The 20121-nt window shown below is 38.3% G+C and overlaps 1 long non-coding RNA gene across 1 annotated transcript; it reads right to left on the bottom strand.

Annotated features, from left to right (window-relative positions):
* Positions 1-15069: 15069 nt before the first annotated feature.
* On the bottom strand, positions 15070-16761 carry LOC138204010 (uncharacterized). Its single transcript, XR_011178756.1, has 3 exons — positions 16557-16761; positions 16113-16201; positions 15070-15924 (listed from the first exon to the last, which is right to left on the bottom strand). It is a non-coding gene; the product is annotated as an uncharacterized lncRNA (long non-coding RNA).
* Positions 16762-20121: the final 3360 nt, after the last annotated feature.

The following is a 20121-nucleotide window of genomic DNA, read 5'->3' as shown; positions in this document are numbered from 1 at the left end:
TTTATTATATGAATACAAAAAAAAAATCTGTAAATTCATTGGTCTGTTGGTCACTTCATGCAAAAATGTTGCAGGAACTGACTTCATGTAAATCTTAAGACCCAGCATCCCTGTGTCTCTGAATGTCCTGAGTGCTCGTTAATGACTGCTTGTGTATCCCTGAGGATTACTGGTGTCCAGGAATTATAATAAGGAGTGATCATATTTCTGTTTTGATACAGTTGAACTTCACTACCAACTACTGGGTTTTAAAATATATTACTTTTGTCTAGCAAGCCATCTCTCACTGTTACTGAAAGGTAATTTTTTTACTAAAATAAAACGTAAGGGATTCTTCCTTGACCCGTGCTACATCCTTCCACCAAGTTTCATAAATAGACGGGTAGTTTTCCTGTTATCCCCCTGACAGAAACACACACAGGTAAACAAACCACACTGAAAACATAACATCCTTTGCTGCAGTATTAGATATTAAAGATTCAGACTTGTAAATCTAAAAGAAGCATCATTTTAAATGCTTAATTAATTATGCTTAATTAAAAAGCATTTCATTAATTTGTATCTACATGGACAAGAAAAAAGGCAATAAACAATAAAAACAATAAATGAATCAAAAAAATGTTAGAATTAAATCAATCCATATATACAAAGACTAAATTCTTAATTACTTTGAAAATGTGTACTTTAATGGGCAGAAAAAGAAGGATTCCAAACAAGTGTTTACATAATCAACAAACAAGTCAGAATTAAAAACTGATATTTAGAAAAAAAAGACAATAAAGTTGATGCATTTAACTTTTTAAAAGATATGGTGTCTCATTGTGTGATAGTGCTCTATTGTAATAAGACTTAAACATCACAAATATCAAATAATTCACTGACCTGAGATACAAGAACACCAGCAACATCCTCTGCATCATGATGCTGCTCTGTGGACTCAATGGATGCATATTTCATTGGTGTTTTCATGCAAATCTTGGGAAATTCATCCAGCCTTCTGGTGACAATCAACCATCAGTAATAAATGGGAAATAACCACGCTGTTTTTCTTCCTCTTTCTGTGGAATTTATGGCTTTATGAAAACTTTGCTTTCAATGAACAAGTGACAATTCCTTGTGTGTGTGTGTGTGTGTGTGTGCGTGTGTGTGTGTGTGTGTGTGTGTGTGTGTTGCATTGTGGTGTTAACGTTTTTCCTTTTCAATAGTTAAAGAAAAACAGAGTCTGAACAATAATGTAATGAACACCAAGCTGATTGAACCAGAAGAGCTCTCCACTCCACTACACAACTCCTCCATATTTTCTTTGACAAAGACATCTATGAGGTCATCGCCCACCAGAAAGACCTCATTGTGAGTTCATTGGACGGAGCATCAAAACAAATGCCTCTGAAATCATGTCATTCATTGAAATGAAGCTGATCATGAGCATAATTAAAATAATTGCGGTGGAAAACACTCAAGAGGTGCAAATATTAATCCAGGATGCTCTACTCTCAAGATGAGTGGTGACTGAGTTGATGATCGCCTGCTGAAAATTAGTTCTTGAGATTCATTTTATTGTATTAAGTATCACACTGTAAAAGTCAAATACATTTTAATTTAGGAACAAGCAATTCACTGCTGTCAAACCAGGACAGCAAATCTGCTGACCGGTCCTCAGAGTGTTGGTGTAGTGTTTATTCAAAAGCATGAAACTTTGAAAAGTAATGAAAATAAATATTACAAATTATGAATTACAAAGACATATCAGTGTGGATGAAACACTATAATATTATACAAGTGTTGAAATGAAGAAAACACATTAACCAATTGGTTGGCACAAACATATCAGCACTCAGAGGTGCTTAAGAGTGCTCTTGAGTGTGCATAGATTTTGTTCTTACCTAAGAAAATGTCTCAAGTAAGAAAACATTGGTGAATGCCAGGATCTTCATTAAAAACTGCATAAGTGGGGTTTAAGAAGTAACGTATTTTTAAGAACGGTTGGTAAATGAGGCCCATTGTTCATTAAAATGGCAAAACAGCTAAAAGTCTGCAGCAGCATCTACCTAGGAAATGGGAGTTTAAGCTCTTTGTGTAACTGGTGTGTCTGGCTTTGTGTATGACCTCGTGACAGGGAAGTCTACATTTGATGGTGCAAGTTAGACTCCAGTCAAAGGGCTAGGTGCAAATATTGTTTAGCAGCGTTTCAGACCCACCGAAAAACCCCATTTTTACATTGTCGGGTTTGATAAATAATCTAAAAGACCTTGGGCCTGAAGAAGTTTGGGTACCACTAGAAAAAAAACACTTAATGGGTTATTGATTGGAAGACGATCAAGAGCTCCTACAGTGAGGAAGAGGTAGCCATGACTGTTTTTGTGATGGATAATTTGACACATAACACAAATAATGTGCGGCAAGCAAGGCAACATCTTTTTTCAGATGGGTTCAGTTTTTGGAGATTTTGCACCATGAGTAAAAGCATGAATCAATCAAATTGTGTGGAGGCCAATGGAGGTCACATCACAATTCCTAAAGATTCCTAAAGTGAAATGGTTGAACTCGTGAATTCAACCCATAATGATGAACGACTGTATATCAGTTATCTTCTTTGTTTTGTTTCCCACATTTTCTTCTCCTTTCGTTTGAACTTTGAACTTTTATCTAATGGATCTATATACTGTATTTAAATAGGGGAAAATCTCATTACTATAGTCCTAACATTAATTATTCAATATTTCAAACATCGTATAGCTTTAATGGAACTCCTTGCTACAGTAACAGTCACAATGAATGGATCTCTGTCCGGAAGCTGTTGAAAGTTCTGTTTGACACCAGAAAACAGAAAGTCCATTCACTTCTGCTGCACTGTGTTGAGCTGCAGGAAGAACCCTCTCTCTGATTAAGTCAAACCAAATGCATGTGAAAATACCACCAGCGATACCTGAGATGTTGTTCATGATAATATGGAGATGATGTGCAACAGGACTATGACTCTCATTCACTGGGGAGGATATAGAGTTGGATTTCCCTAGATTTACATTCAACCTGACACGATAAGCAGAGTTCCTTCCACGGTATGTGCACATTGACAGTGAGTCCACAGAGCAGCAACATGATGGAGAGGATCTTGCTGGGTGTTTTGTTTCTCTCTGGTCAGTGAATTCTTTGATCAAGTTTAACGACACTTATTAATGTGAAACACTGTGGAAAAAAAGTATTCTATATGTTAAAAAGTATTGAAACAATTCTTCCGCCTTCTCCGTCAGTACCACTTAGTTAACGAACCGATGACTTGGACTGAAGCTCAGACCTACTGCAGACAGAAATACACAGACCTGGCCACCATTGAAAATACTGAAGAAATTAACCAACTTATCAACACGGTTTCATCCTTTGGTCTCAACTCTGAGGTCTGGATCGGTACGGACACTCCTGTGAAATGGATTTGGTCAGACGGGTTCGAATGAAGTGGGGCTGAATACAGGAACTGGTCATCCACGGAAATGGAAATTTACTCAGGTAACTTGTACTGTACCAACATGGGAAATGATGGAGGATGGTCGGATGATAACTGCCAAAACAAATTTCTCTTTATTTGCTAGAGAGGTATGAATACAGCGAGGATTATTTCCACCATTCAAATTCATTATTTAGAAATTCACTGTGTGAATCCAAGACTTCTCATTTGTACTCGTATTACAGGAATGCAGTTGAATCCTGAATTTGTTCTTGTGTATCAAACAATGACTCGGTTGGATGCTCAGAGGTACTGCAGGGAGAACTTCACAGACATGGCCACTGTGAGGAACGACACCGAGAACCAAGAGGTCCAGAACCTGGTGCCAAATTTAAAATGGGCATGAACTGGCTTGTCCAAACACTTTCGTGATAACTGGTCTGATAAAAGTGGCCTCTCGTATACCACCTGGGGCTTTATTTCAAAAAGGGTCGCGTCCACATCAGTCCTATGTGGTGTTGCAGCGTTGCAGAATTTAGGAAAATGGAACGTATTTCCCTGTGGTACAAACTTTCCATTTGTCTGCGACAACACCCTTCAACCTAGTCAGTTACTGACCTACTGTAAAAAAGAAGGAATACTCTCTTCTGTTAGAACATAACTCGAGCAGTTACAGTCAGTTATAGGATATAACACAGTCAGCTGACCTTGGCCCAGTTCTGATGAGTATTTCCATTCTATTTTCACTTCTATTTTGCCACATTTCAGAGGCAATAATATGACATTATATTGATATCAATAGATAATATTATTCACATGAAAGTTGAAGATGTGTTATTATAGGTTAAGATATATACCTGATAAGACTTTATGGATCGCAGAGGGAAAATCAACAGCTGTAGGTTACTGAAATCAGCTAACATTTACGTGCTATACACATTAATGTGTCAACAATTGTGATCTAAAAGTAAAATGTTGTAGTACTTTTACTTCTGTCTGAGTATTTGTACACTGTGGTGTTGTCTGTCTTCACTGTTGGTATCCCACAGCAAACTCCTGTTTTATCCCTCTCCTTGGTCTTTGACTGAGCAGAAACGGCACCAGTAAAGAGGCAGGTAGTGAAGCTGAGGATAAAACGCGAGGACTCCTCCTGAAAAACTCCAAACTCCACCCCAAGACTTAAACAATTCATAGAGACAGGACAGACGGCATGCACTTCTTACTCTGCTGCTACAGACTTTGACAGCATCTGAAAAATATGTGTTAGGTGTGAAAGAGTACAGCAACAAATTTCTGCAGCCACAGACGACTAAACAAAATAGAATGCAAAGCAGGAACAACAACAGATAAAGAGCTAGTATCATATATCTTACCACACAAGCAAAGCAGACAATTGCACAAAGGCCCAAGACCTCAAGGACCCCAAAAGTCTGGACAACTGGAAGAAAAAAAACCTGAACACATGCTGTAAACTCTAATACAAGAATAGTGTTCCTCATTGCTGTGAGGCGTTTTACTGAAAGTGAATATTTTCCACGATAAAACATTTGCAAAACTGTGCATAATTGTTTTGGCCTACTGAATTCAAATGAAGACATCTGATGAAACCAGAAGACTGTTGAGGCTGTGATGTAATATTGTTTACATGGCTTACTTGATAAAACATTTGAACATTTGCAATATCTGTACTTTAGAGAAGAAACTGAAACTTGTATGTAAGTCTAGTCTGTTTGTTTGCCAAATGAAACTTTTACTCTTACTGGACATGAGATATTTGTGAATTATTTGAATGTGATTTGATTAGACTTCAGCCAGGATTTGTATTTATTTTTATTTTATTATTTTTTATTGATTTTCCTTTTGGTTAATTATTTAACCTTACTTCCATTGTATTGTTTAGATCAGAGGGACATTTAAGATATTTTTAGACATGTCAGCAGTTTGGGTCTAGTCAAAAGGTCCCTACTTCAGATATTCTTCTTTGTTTTCTCTAAACAAACACTTGTTGCAGAAGTTAATCTTGGATTCAAGTTTCAGAGTTGACAATTCTCTGAAGAACTGCACACTTGGTCACCAAATCAAGCTGTTCATTTTTAGATCTGTTCATTTCCCACAGACTTCATTTCATTTTAGTGTGTTCATAATTATAAGTTGTCACTTGTCATCATTGCAGGGATGCTTATGTTATGTGTAGTTCTTAATGTCAGTTGGTATTAACGTTACTGTATCTTTTTTTCCAAGGGGGATCAACTAGGCGGAATCCTTCTTGCTGATTTTCCCTGAAATAGTAAAGTCTTTGAACAGAACCTACTGTAACTGTATAAACATGTTCTATCTGACTGATTTTGCTATTACATCTGTCTATAATGGTCTAAAATACTGTTTCTGTGGAAGATTGTGCTTCCTGAACATTATACTTATTTGCTTTCTACTTGCAATTGTTTAGCACGTGATAACCTGCACAAATCAATTGTACTTATTTCACTCCATGGTTTCCTCAAATAACACTTAAAATAGACGACAGGTTATCAAATATTTACACATATGCGTCTTACTTTTGTATAACATGGATGAAATATTACTGTGCACATACTTTTGGCCATGTCTTGTATTGCTGTTTTTAATACATTTTTCTTGCACCTGCGTGTTGTTCTGGAAAATGAAAACTAGTTCATGAATGAACCAATCAGCAGGGTCGTAGTTCAGAGACCAGCAGAGTGGCGGAGAGGAACATTATTTATGTTTTTTACATGAATAAATAAAATATATATATATATATATATATATATTTATACATACGTCAATATTTATATATGTGTGTGTGTGTGTGTCACTGTCCAAAACTTGTAATAAAGTCATCCTTTTACGACTTTTTTTGCATGAGGAGAGTGAACTTTGAAAGTAACCGTGAGAAAGAGCTGGTGTTGACGTTTCATAGATTTGCCTATACATGAGTAAAGTTAAGCTTTAGTCATGGCTATTATTGTATTTAGTATATAATATTTCTTCTTCACTGGTTTTCTGTGTGTGATTTTGTCACGTCTTTATGAAAAATACATGTTTGGAAACACACCTGCTGTGGATGTGGATGTATTTTCAGGAGAATTATGGCATATTGTAGATGTAGTCTTAATTTTATTTTACAGTGCTGTGTGCAGTTTTAGGCAGTGTTTTAAAAATACGTTGGTTATGTGGAATGTAGTTTGAGGAATGAACCCAAAAAAACAGAAACTGAGCTTTTGAGTGAAAAATATTTATTTCACAGTTTAATGAATTGTAGTACAGTGGATGCACAATGATTTGAGTCCAGGAGTGATGCAGAATACGGGTGAGTCGAAAAGTGGATAAGCAGGCTAGATTCCCTTTGGTGAGTATGGGGCGGTGTAGGTTACGAATTGAGGTGAGTGTCAGTGTGTGTGTGTGTGTGTGTGTGTGTGTGTGTGTGTGTGTGTGTGTGTGTGTGTGTGTGTGTGTGTGTGTGTGTGTGTGTGTGTGTGTGTGTGTGTGTGTGTGCGCGCATGCGTGTGTGTTTATTGTTCAATGCAGACGACTGTGTGAGACAGGCTTGATCTGGAATAATTGAAAGGATGGATGGATAAATCTGCATGGAAGCAGGGAGCTTGAGCCTGACAGTTGAGGTGTTGATTATTTTCTCAATTTCAAAGGGTCCAATGAAGCGAGGGGAGAGTTTTCCAGACTCTGTCCTAAGCGGAATGTCCTTGACTGACAACCAGACTTTTTGACCCGGCTGATAGTTGGGAGCCAGGGTACGTTGGTGGACTGCCAGGTGTTTGTTTTGCACGGATGAGTAGTGCACTGCTGCCCGTATGTCCCTCGTAACCTTCCTACAATGGCGAAGGTGGTGCTGGACCGAGGGAATACTCCAACAGCCAGGGTTTGAAGAGGTGACACAGCAAAGGGCAGATTCCAGTTCCTGATTGAGTCTTTCAGTTTGACTGTTGGTTTGTGGATGAAAGCCAGATGAGAGGCTGACCGTTTAACAGAACAGCCTTCCATACTTGGGAGATCAATTGAGGATTATGGTCAGAAAACATGTCAGAAGGAATACCATAGAGACAGAAAACATTGTGGACCAGATAATCTGCAGTTTCACAAGCATAGAGTCGTTATGCCCTGGCTTTTATTATGATACAGAAAACCTTGTAAGTCAGAGAATGCAAGGGCCTTTGTCACGGTCCTAGAGGAGGTAAATACAACCAGTACAAACCCAATATGTATTGGAATTAAAGAAGAATCACTACAAAAACATCTTCATTCGCATTTTGCCAGCAGCTACTGTGCCCATATGGTGTGCAATCAGGCACAGTATTGAGTTGTCTACGTTTTTGCAAACTACCCGTTGGGTAAAGCAGGTACTTGGTAATGCGATTCGTTTTCAATTAGTTTTTAAGTATCTTCTCCAACACTGGCCTTTAAAGGTATTGGGTCTGTGCTGTGGTGATTGGCTCGGTCCTCCCAGTCAATCGTTTTGCATTACCTGACCACCCCCCTTTACCATTTATGTGTTCTGTAACACTGTTTAAATGAGTTCAACTCAGGGACAAGGAGTGAAACATAAACAACAGCAAAACTCAGAGAAGCCCTTTATATTCCTTCAGTGGAAGGAATAGGGATTTTAAAATGCAAATGTATCATAGCTGTGAACACAGTAAGTAAATTTACACCCACACACAAAACCAGTGACACACCAGAGCTGTCGGCCCATTCAGTGACGTTAGAAAGAATATTTGTATGATAAAAAGGTGTACTGAACCTCTGCAGAACAAACTCCACCCTTGCAGATGTAACTCCTTCAATTACCTCTCTTTCCTCTGTACATTAGTTCAAACACAGGCAGGTGAGAATTTCTGCTAACATGTAGTATGAACCAAAGCTTCTATTCACACAGTGTACATATGTATATTTTCCACACAGTTATATTAAAAATGAAAGACAAAACTTTTTTAAACAAGTGGGTTATAGTTACATATTAAGTATGATGACTACAATGCTATGTACTGTAGGTATTAGCAGATATTATAGATATGCACTGAAGTAGAGCTGGGTTTATATTTCAGAGCTCAGTCTTCCTTCTTTTTCTCTCCTTGCGGAAGACTTCTCCATCAAGCTGCTCTCTCCACTTCAGGGTGACTCCACTCACTCCGTTCTCCTGCAGTCTGTCCTGGAGCTGGGAGACACATGACACAATTTGAAACTTTAACATAACTCTTAATCTTTGCAGTTTATTGGAAAACTGTCTTTCATTTCCCCTGTAATCAATGTGTCCTCAAATGCAACCACCTAAAGTCCAGACTTGCCTTTTTTAGGAGGTCTGCTTTCACAGCTCAGTCGTTCAGATCCACGGAGGAGTCCTCCAGCTTCAGTCTCAACTTCACTACCTCCCTCTTTACTGGTGCACAATGGACAAAGAAAAATATACATGCTTGCAATTCCCTTTGTGATATTAAATAGATTAATGTAAATTGAAATTAAATCCGTACGTTTTGTTATGTTTAACGTCAGTTATTGTTAAGCTAAGCAGTATTTTAACTTTCCACTGAAGATCAGTGAAGCACTCACCCAAGGAGCTGTGACAGACAAAGGGTAATCTTTTTTCACAGGACAGAAACTTCCATTTTCCTGATATCTCCGCTGATGTAAAGCCACATATGACTCTCATCGAGCCAATTAGGTTTGCATCGCTCCCCCAGTTGCTGTAGAAGAAGCTGCTCCGATCAGACCAATAGAAATTTGGATCCCTGTTTAAACCAATCCATGATTCGTATCCACTCGTCAGACTCTGGACCTTCTGGTTCTCTGTATCATTCCTCACAGTGGCCAGGTCTATGAAGTTCTCTCTGCAGTACCTCTGAGCACTGGACCAGGTCATTGGTTTTTCCACAACAACAAATTCAGGATCCAGCTGTGTTCCTGCAGTTTTGGCAAAAATTATTTCAATGTTGACATAGCTAATTTTTAGACAATTGTTAATAGAGAAGAAATATTGCTTTGCTGAGAACTTACCATTATAACAGATGAATAGAAGACCAAATGAGCAGTGCAGAGCCTGCCATGATTGACGATATATCATAACGCAATCGAATTTGAAATTCAGATGTGAAATAGTGGGTTGCCAGTTCCTGTATTGAACCCCGGTCCCGTTGAACCCATCTGACCACTTCCAGTCAATCTCACTGTACAGACCGATCCAGACCTCAGAGTTGTGACCAGCAGATGAAACTGTGTTGATAAGTTGGTTCATTTCGTCATTGTTTTCAATGGTGGCCAGGTCTGTGTGTTTCTGTCTGCAGTAGGTCTGAGCTTCAGTCCAGGTCATTTCATCAGCAACAAAGTGGTACTGATGGAGAAGGCAGGTGGAGAGCTGGAGCCACCCTGTGACCAAAATTATAAATGAACATATTTGTGACTCTAGAAACGAACAGGTCATTTTGCCTCCAGTACTCAAATATGACACAATAATAAGCACCGCAAAAGATGAACAAATAATTCACTGACCTGAGAAATACAACACACCCAGCAAGGACCTCTCCATCATGCTGCTGCTCTTTGGACTGTCAATGAAAGTTCTGCCTTTATTATATGAATACAAAAAAATTTGCAAATTCATTGGTCTGTTGGTCACTTCATGCAAAAATGTTGCAGGTTCTGACTTCATGTAAATCTTAAGACCCAGCATCCCTGTGTCTCTGAATGTCCTGAGTGCTCGTTAATGACTGCTTGTGTATCCCTGAGAATTACTGGTGTCCAGGAATTATAATAAGGAGTGATCATATTTCTGTTTTGATACAGTTGAACTTCACTACCAACTAATGGGTTTTAAAATGTATTACTTTTGTCTAGTAAGCCATCTCTCACTGTTACTGAAAGGTAATTTTTTTACTAAAATAAAACGTAAGGGATTCTTCCTTGACCCGTGATACATCCTTCCACCAAGTTTCATAAATAGACGGGTAGTTTTCCTGTTATCCTCCTGACAGAAACACACACAGATAAACAAACCACACTGAAAACATAACATCCTTGGCTGAAGAACTAGATATTAAATGATTCAGACTTGTCAATCTAAAAGAAGCATCATTTTATATGTAAGACAAACAAGACATTGCCACAAAGCAGTATGCGTACTCATTTCCAGTTGAGATGAAATGATGAATATATTTTAATTTAGGAACAAGCAATTCAATGCTGTCAAACCTGGACAGCAAATCTGCTGACCGGTCCTCAGAGTGTTGGTGTAGTGTTTATTCAAAAGCATGAAACTTTGAAAAGTAATGAAAATAAATATTACAAATTATGAATTACAAAGACATATCAGTGTGGATGAAATACTATAATATTATACAACTGTTGAAATGAAGAAAACACATTAACCAATTGGTTGGCACAAACATATCAGCACTCAGAGGTGCTTAAGAGTGCTCTTGAGTGTGCATAGATTTTGTTCTTACCTAAGAAAATGTCTCAAGTAAGAAAACATTGGTGAATGCCAGGATCGTCATTAAAATCTGCATAATTGGAGTTTAAGAAGTAATGTATTTTTAAGAACGGTTGGTAAATGAGGCCCATTGTTCATTAAAATGGCAAAACAGCTAAAAGTCTGCAGCAGCATCTACCTAGGAAATGGGAGTTTAAGCTCTTTGTGTAACTGGTGTGTCTGGCTTTGTGTATGACCTCGTGACAGAGAAGTCTACATTTGATGGTGCAACTTAGACTCCAGTCAAAGGGCTAGGTGCAAATATTGTTCAGCAGCGTTTCAGACCCACCGAAAAACCCCATTTTTACATTGTCGGGTTTGATAAATAATCTAAAAGACCTCGGGCCTGAAGAAGTTTGGGTACCACTAGAACAAAAACACTTAATGGGTTATTGATTGGAAGACGATCAAGAGCTCCTACAGTGAGGAAGAGGTAGCCATGACTGTTTTTGTGATGGATAATTTGACACATAACACAAATAATGTGCGGCAAGCAAAGCAACATCTTTTTTCAGATGGGTTCAGTTTTTGGAGATTTTGCACCAGGAGTAAAAGCATGAATCAATCAAATTGTGTGGAGGCCAATGGAGGTCACATCACAATTCCTAAAGATTCCTAAAGTGAAATGGTTGAACTCGTGAATTCAACCCATAATAATGAACGACTGTATATCAGTTATCTTCTTTGTTTTGTTTCCCACATTTTCTTCTCCTTTCATTTGAACTTTGAACTTGTATCTAATGGATCTATATACTGTATTTAAATAGGGGAAAATCTCATTACTATAGTCCTAACATTAATTATTCAATATTTCAAACATCGTATAGCTTTAATGGAACTCCTTGCTACAGTAACAGTCACAATGAATGGATGTCTCTCCGGAAGTTGTTGAAAGTTCTGTTTGACACCAGAAAACAGAAAGTCCATTCATTTCTGCTGCACTGTGTTGAGCTGCAGGAAGAACTCTCTCTCTGATTAAGTCCAACCAAATGCATGAGCAAATATCACCTGCGATACATGAGATGTTGTTCATGATAATATGAAGATGATGTGCAACAGGACTATGACTCATGAATGAACACTGTCTTAATGTAGCTACACATTGTTAAAGTAATGTCATTGTGAGAAAACAAAATCCCTTTGAAGTCAAAAGTCAGGCTGGTTGTGTGTCATTATGCCGAGAACAGAGTTACTCGTTTATCTACCACTACATTGCTGAGCGTGACCAACATTTTAAACATACGAGGGGCGATCAAAAGGCTTCTCGACTTTCTCTCATGGGCATGAACAGAGCACTGCACCGTGTTGTGTACTGAGCATGGGGTAGCTATAACCTTGTGATTTCACAATGGACCTGAAACTTGACAACAATTCTGAGTCAAACTTGGGAAATCGCTCCCTTCTTGTGCAACAGGAGCAGTCTGTGAACTTTCTGTTTGCCCCTCATAAGAATTATTGTCAACTTTGCATGGATATTAAGTGATAACAAGGTACCCTGTGGAGGTTTTGATCACAAGTCGTGCTTTGGAGCAATGTTTAGATGAGCAGATTTGAACTCAATTTGTCAATTATTAATACAAAAATGATATAAATATACAAAAGCGCAAATGTTTTTCACAAAAATAAATGGTGCTCCAAATAATGAAGGTGTCATGTTGAACGAGGAGGATCCATTCAGGGTTAATTTATTAGGCCACAAAGATACATGTATTTTGTTGAGTAAACTCCACAGAGAACCCTGGAACACCGATGAACTTGTCTTGATTTGACTTCTTATCCTTCATTTGCTTTTCTCTATCCTGTTTTTTCTTCCCTTATGTTGCCAGGCAACCACTCGGGTGTGGTCCTGAGCATCAACTCTAGAGAACTACACAGTTACCTGACCAGCTGATGGCTGCCACGGCAGCACTGATGATCTAGCCCAGCCAAGGCGAGCCGGCTAACGAGCACAGGGACTCCACTCTGCCTTCCTCCTCCTCCTCTCTCCTTCTTCCTCCTCCTCCTCCTCCTATTCCTCCTCCTCCTCCTCCTCCTCTTTGGACACTTCACCTCCACTCCATGGCCTCTTCAACCCTTCTGCTTCAGCATTTTTTTCTTTTTTTGGCAGAAGTTGACACTCAGTCCCACTCAGACTCTTCTTGCTTGGGGGTGGGAGACACTTTGATTTACCTATGGTTGTATTTTACATCATTGTAAGCCCCTTTTCCCCTCTTCACTCTTCACACCAGCTGTGGACACCCAGCGAGGATCAAAGCCTTTATGTTTTATCTGTGTTTAAAAAAAAAAAAAAAAAAAAAAAAAAAATTGTGGATACCTTGTCTGTCACTTAACACACTTGAACTCAGCAAACATGACTCACTGCACTGGTTTCTAGTGACATTCACAGTCAGACAGAGTTGATCCATGTAAGCCTGTAGCGATTGAAAGGTAGCTGCAGCCAAAGACTGCTGTGCTAAGATGATTTCTGAGCACAAAAGGTATGGTGCACTAAGGTAGTGAAGTCAAATTAAAGAACAATATATTTTTATTCTCCCCCCATGTTGTTTGCTTTGTTTTTCCCCACAGTGACCACTCTACTACTCTCTCTTCAAAGGCAATAATACTCTCAATAGAATGTTGGATATGGTAAACCCTTGTGAATTTGCATATGATGAGTGTGTACACATGTAAACACAAGAGGGCAGTGTTGCACTTTCTTCAATTCCACTCACGGGTTCTTGGAGAACTCAGTTTCTGTATACACACAGCTTGGTTCATGATTTCCCTGTATTCCTGTTTAAAGATCACACATCTACAGAAGTTTGGTGTGAGGTGTTCAAATCAGTTCCACCTCTGTCTGTCCCATGGTGCCTAAAACAGCAGATGTAGATCTGCTCAGTGACATTACCTGTTGTCGAGTCTCATTATTTCTAGAATCAGTACGGCCCTTTCTCCTCCTCCTTCTCCTCACACTTTCCAGGTCCATTCCCCTGGAGACAAAGGTTGCCGTCATGGAGGGAAGGTGTAGTTGATATATTTTACTGTATCAGCCTATATTAGGCGTAGCCCCCGGTGGAATCATGTCTCCTTTAAGGTTTGGTTTGTTGTATGTAAATGTGTAAATATGAACAGTGATCTCCACTTTGTAAATATTCCCTTTGACATGTGTGTGACTGTTTTACACTACTACCAAAATACATGCCTTTTTTTTTCTCTCTTTTTTCTGGAGTGACCCATCACTGAATTTCTTTTTTATTTGAAAAAAAGTTTCACTGTTTCCAGTTTCCACAGCTTCATTGCCTGCTTCACAAGTATCCATTTTCGATATTTTCAGTGTAATCTCACTGATAGGAATTTTTCACGAACCTCATTGTTAACTGGAAAATATTTCATTGTCTTATAAAGAACTCACAGCGACACAGTGATGACTATGTATATGGATATTTTTGATACACCTGTCAGTTTTTTCCCAGTATGTGTAAACACTGGTTAGTGTTTCTGTTGCCTTTTTGCTGAAGTCTTTTTGTTCGTTTGATTGCACTAATGATGTAAGCAGTTGCTGTCGCCATGCGCTGCGTGGCAACTGAACAAGTCTACAGACTCTGAATCAGAAGGTCTTTGGGTGAAAGGCCTTCACAGACTACCAATGCTACCATCGCCGCCAACATCACCCTTTGGTTCATCATGTATTTAATACATCAGATTGTATTCACTCATTCTGGTTTCCCCCTTAATTCATCTTTTGTACATATTCTGCTCATGTTCAGCTTGTTCTTAGTTTTCTAGTGATGTGTCGTCATTGTATCAGTGCCCCCTTTAACAGAGGGGGAAGTGGGGATAATGATATTCCAATGTAATAGTCACGGAGTTTCACGGATGATGGCACTGACGGTGTAACTTTGACCACACTGTTTTTCTTCGATTCTTTTCTTCTCTCTGCTGGTTTGTTTGATCTCTTGATTTTGCTGTTAAAAACAATTGTGTGTCCTCTTCAGGAAGCGTACACCACTCAACCTGCATCCTGGAATAAATCACTCCCATAACTTGTATGTCTGTTTGTTTTACATATTTTCAACTCAATCAAAAGTCTCAACTGGTACTACCTACAGTAGAAAGGTTACAATCTGAGCGTCGTGCTTTTTTTTTTTTTTTTTTTTACATCTGTTTATTAATATTTCAGTTAACAGACCAACAGTAAATACTGCATATGCCAGATATTACTAGAACACTACCAAATTCAATTCAATTATATTAATACATTTGATTTACCATATAGATTGGTCCCAATACAATTTACAAGCACAAACAAGAAAAAAAAATCAACCGAATTGAAATATCAATATAAAAAAAGCCTTTGCCTACATGTAAGCTTCGTCAAACAGACATGTTTAAAGTTGATTCTTGATGCAGTTTGATCTCATGAAGAATTTTTTGTAGACGTGTTGCCAGTGTTTTAGCTAATATTTTAAAGTCCATCCAAGGGAGAGGGGGTCTTTATGTTTTGACATTGAAGTCAGATATTTGGGAGCTGTGAGACTTCGGTCGACTCCATTACAAGCCGCTCCATGAAGTCATATTCTGCATATTTTACCTAAATAATCAATAAAACAAACAAAGGTTAACTAAAAAAGACCTCTGCCAAGCCACGTTTCTGTTATATGCAAATGTGCAATCCCAACCTCTGTATTATTATTTTATAATTATTATTATTATTACCATGTTATGGTCTGATAGGATACATAATCACACAGAAACCACATTCATCATGATCATTCATCAAATTTCAGAGATTAGTGTTGTTTTGTTTCAACCACTCTGTAAAGTTACAAAATCAATATTTGGCTGTCAGATAAGTCAGTAAATTTAGGTGGAAATTTCAGAGCTCAGTCTTCTGTCTTCTATTCTTCTGCGAACGTGTTCTCTCCTTGCGGAAGACTTCTCCATCAGGCTGTTCTCTCCACTTCAGGGTGACTCCACTCACTCCTTTCTCCTCCAGTTTGACCTGGAGCTGAGACATAAATGGTAACTACTGGGAAACATCCCCTGAATTAAGTTGTTTTTAAATGTATTTATTTTAAAAACCCAGAGGACATATATATATATATATCCAGATTTATTTATTTTTTTGCTAAAACTTGACAAAGTGCACAATTAAAACATTGAAACAGTGTCTAAGGATGGATTTAGGAGACATGCCTTTTTCAGGAGGTCTGCTTTCACAGCAGGGTCATTCAGATCCACAGAGTCCTCGGGCTTCAGCATCAGCTTCACTACCTTTCTCTCCACTATTGACAGACAAAGAATGACAGCTTGTTGGTGATTTTATCTTAAATAAAGCTTTGAGATCTGGAAAGAATATCTGTTCCCCCACATTCGGTATATGTTCTTCTATGGGTGAATATGTGCTATTCCTGTTGCTCTATTTTCTTTGTCTCTGACACCATCAAAATCAATTCATTCACAGTTTCATCATCACTGTAGTTCAAACATCATACATGTAATTCTGTCAGACAAACATCTGAGTCTAATCGACAAAGTTTTATTACTAAAACTTCAATAAATATTGTCCTTTTGAAGCCTCAGTTATTCTAAAGTTTGTAGTATTTATTTTCTTCCACTGATGGACAGTAAAGCACTCACCACGAGAAGGATCGCCGTAGCAGACAAATGGTAGTCTAGTTTCACAAAACTTTAAGCTCCACCGTCCATAATCCTGCAAAACTGCAACTCCACATGTGACAGTTGAGGGAAATGGTCTTGTAGCCGTGCGCCAGTTTGTAAAACCGTAGCCACTCCCATCAGACCAGTGAACAGAGGAACTGCTGAATAAACCAATCCATGTCCAAGTCGTACCACTGAGTGTTTGGACTTTTTGGTTCTCTGTATCGTTCCTCACAGTGGCCAGGTCTATGAAGTTCTCCCTGCAGTACCTCTGAGCATTGGACCAGGTCATGCTTGTTTCCACAACAACAAATTCAGGATCCAGCTGTGTTCCTGCAGTTTTGGCAAAAATTATTTCAATGTTGACCTAGCTCATTTTTAAACAATCCTTAATAGAGAAGAATATTGCTTTGCTGAGAACTTACCTTTATAACAGATGAATTGATGAGTATGTAAGCAGTCATGATTCTGCCATGTTTGATGATATATCACAGAGCCATACTCGTTGAAATTCAGATGTGAAATAGTGGGTTCCCAGTTCCTGTATTGAGCCCCGGTCCCGTTGAACCCATCTGACCACTTCCAGTCAATCTCACTGTACAGACCGATCCAGACCTCAGAGTTGTGACCAGCAGATAAAACTGTGTTGATAAGTTGGTTCATTTCGTCATTGTTTTCAATGGTGGCCAGGTCTGTGTGTTTCTGTCTGCAGTAGGTCTGAGCTTCAGTCCAGGTCATTTCATCAGCAACAAAGTGGTACTGATGGAGAAGGCAGGTGGAGAGCTGGAGCCACCCTGTGACCAAAAATTATAAATGAACATATTTGTAGCTCTAGAAACGAAAAGGTCATTTTGCCTCCAGTACTCAAATATGACACAATAATAAGCACCGCAAAAGATAAACAAATAATTCACTGACCTGAGAAATACAACACACCCAGCAAAGACCTCTCCATCATGCTGCTGCTCTTTGGACTGTCAAAGAAAGTTCTGCCTTTATTATATGAATACAAAAAAAAATTGCAAATTCATTGGTCTGTTGGTCACTTCATGCAAAAATGTTGCAGGGACTGACTTCATGTAAATCTTAAGACCCAGCATCCCTGTGTCTCTGAATGTCCTGAGTGCTCGTTAATGACTGCTTGTGTATCCCTGAGGATTATTGGTGTCCAGGAATTATAATAAAGAGTGATCATATTTCTGTTTTGATACAGTTGAACTTCACTACCAACTACTGGGTTTTAAAATATATTACTTTGGTCTAGAAAGCCATCTCTCACTGTTACTGAAAGGTAACATTTTTTCTAAAATAAAACGTAAGGGATTCTTCCTTGACCCGTGCTACATCCTTCCACCAAGTTTCATAAATAGACGGGTAGTTTACCTGTTATCCTCCTGACAGAAACACACAGATAAACAAACCACACTGAAAACATAACATCCTTGGCTGCAGTAATAGATATTAAATGATTCAGACTTGTCAATCTAAAAGAAGCATCATTTTATATGTAAGACAAACAACACATTGCCACGAAGCAGTATGCGTACTCATTTCCAGTTGAGATGAAATGATGTTGGATTATTTGACATTTTGTTGAGCAGTGTGCCTAGTTTGGTCACAGTGTGTATTTATGAAAAATAATTAGAAAGCATTTCATTAATTCGTATTTAGTTGGACAAGAAAAAATGCAATAAATAATAAAAAAAATAAATGAATCTCCAAATATGTTAGAATTAAATCAATCCATATATACAAAGACTAAATTCTTAATTACTTTGAAAATGTGTACTTAATGGGCAGAAAAAGAAGGATTCCAAACAAGTGTTTACATAATCAACAAACAAGTCACAATTAAAATCTAATATTTAGAAAAAAAAAGACAATATAGTTGACGCATTTAACCTTTTAAAAGATATTTTGTCTCATTGTGTGATAGTGCTCTATTGTAATAAGACTAAAACATCGCAAATATCAAATAATTCACTGACCTGGGATACAAGAACACCAGCAACATCCTCTGCATCATGATGCTGCTCTGTGGACTCAATGGATGCATATTTCATTGGTGTTTTCATGCAAATCTTGGGAAATTCATCCAGCCTCCTGGTGACAATCAACCATCAGTAATAAATGAGAAATAACCACACTGTTTTTCTTCCTCTTTCTGTGGAATTTATGGCTTTATGAAAACTTTGCTTTCAATGAACAAGTGACAATTCCTTGTGTGTGTGTGTGTGTGTGTGTGTGTGTGTTGCATTGTGGTGTTAACTTTTTTCCTTTTCAATAGTTAAAGAAAAACAGGGTCTGAGCAGTAATGTAATGAACACCAAGCTGATTGAACCAGAAGTGCTCTCCACTCCACTATACAACTCCTCCATATTTTCTTTGACAAAGACATCTTTGAGGTCATCGCCCACCAGAAAGACCTCATTGTGAGTTCATTGGACGGAGCATCAAAACAAATGCCTCTGAAATCATGTCATTCATTGAAATGAAGCTGATCATGAGCATAATTAAAATACCTGTGGTGGAAAACACTCAAGAGGTGCAAATATTAATCCAGGATGCTCTACTCTCAAGATGAGTGGTGACTGAGTTGATGATCGCCTGCTGAAAATTAGTTCTTGAGATTCATTTTGTTGTATTAAGTATCAAACTGTAAAAGTCAAATACATTTTAATTTAGGAACAAGCAATCCACTGCTGTCAAACCAGGACAGCAAATCTGCTGACCGGTCCTCTTGAGTGTGCATAGATTTTGTTCTTACCTAAGAAAATGTCTCAAGTAAGAAAACATTGGTGAATGCCAGGATCTTCATTAAAAACTGCACAAGTGGGGTTTAAGAAGTAATGTATTTTTAAGAACGGTTGGTAAATGAGGCCCATTGTTCATTAAAATGGCAAAACAGCTAAAAGTCTGCAGCAGCATCTACCTAGGAAATGGGAGTTTAAGCTCTTTGTGTAACTGGTGTGTCTGGCTTTGTGTATGACCTCGTGACAGGCAAGTCTACATTTGATGGTGCAACTTAGACTCCATTCAAAGGGCTAGGTGCAAATATTGTTCAGCAGCGTTTCAGACCCACCGAAAAACCCCATTTTTACATTGTCGGGTTTGATCAATGACCTAAAAGACCTCGGGCCTCAAGAAGTTTGGGTACCACTAGAAAAAAAACATTTAATGGGTTATTGATTGGAAGACGATCAAGAGCTCCTACAGTGAGGAAGAGGTAGCCATGACTGTTTTTGTGATGGATAATTTGACACATAACACAAATAATGTGCGGCAAGCAAAGCAACATCTTTTTTCAGATGGGTTCAGTTTTTGGAGATTTTGCACCATGAGTAAAAGCATGAATCAATCAAATTGTGTGGAGGCCAATGGAGGTCACATCACAATTCCTAAAGATTCCTAAAGTGAAATGGTTGAACTAGTGAATTCAACCCATAATGATGAACGACTGTATATCAGTTATCTTCTTTATTTTGTTTCCCACAGTTTCTTCTCCTTTCTTTTTGAACTTTGAACTTGTATCTAATGGATCTAT

The sequence above is a fragment of the Embiotoca jacksoni genome, unplaced genomic scaffold (genome assembly GCF_022577435.1).
Source record: "Embiotoca jacksoni isolate LCO1_2020_lvr unplaced genomic scaffold, fEmbJac1.0.p SCAF_24, whole genome shotgun sequence".
In the NCBI taxonomy this organism is placed as follows: Eukaryota; Metazoa; Chordata; class Actinopteri; family Embiotocidae; genus Embiotoca; species Embiotoca jacksoni.
This window is presented reverse-complemented; position numbering and strand designations above follow the sequence as displayed.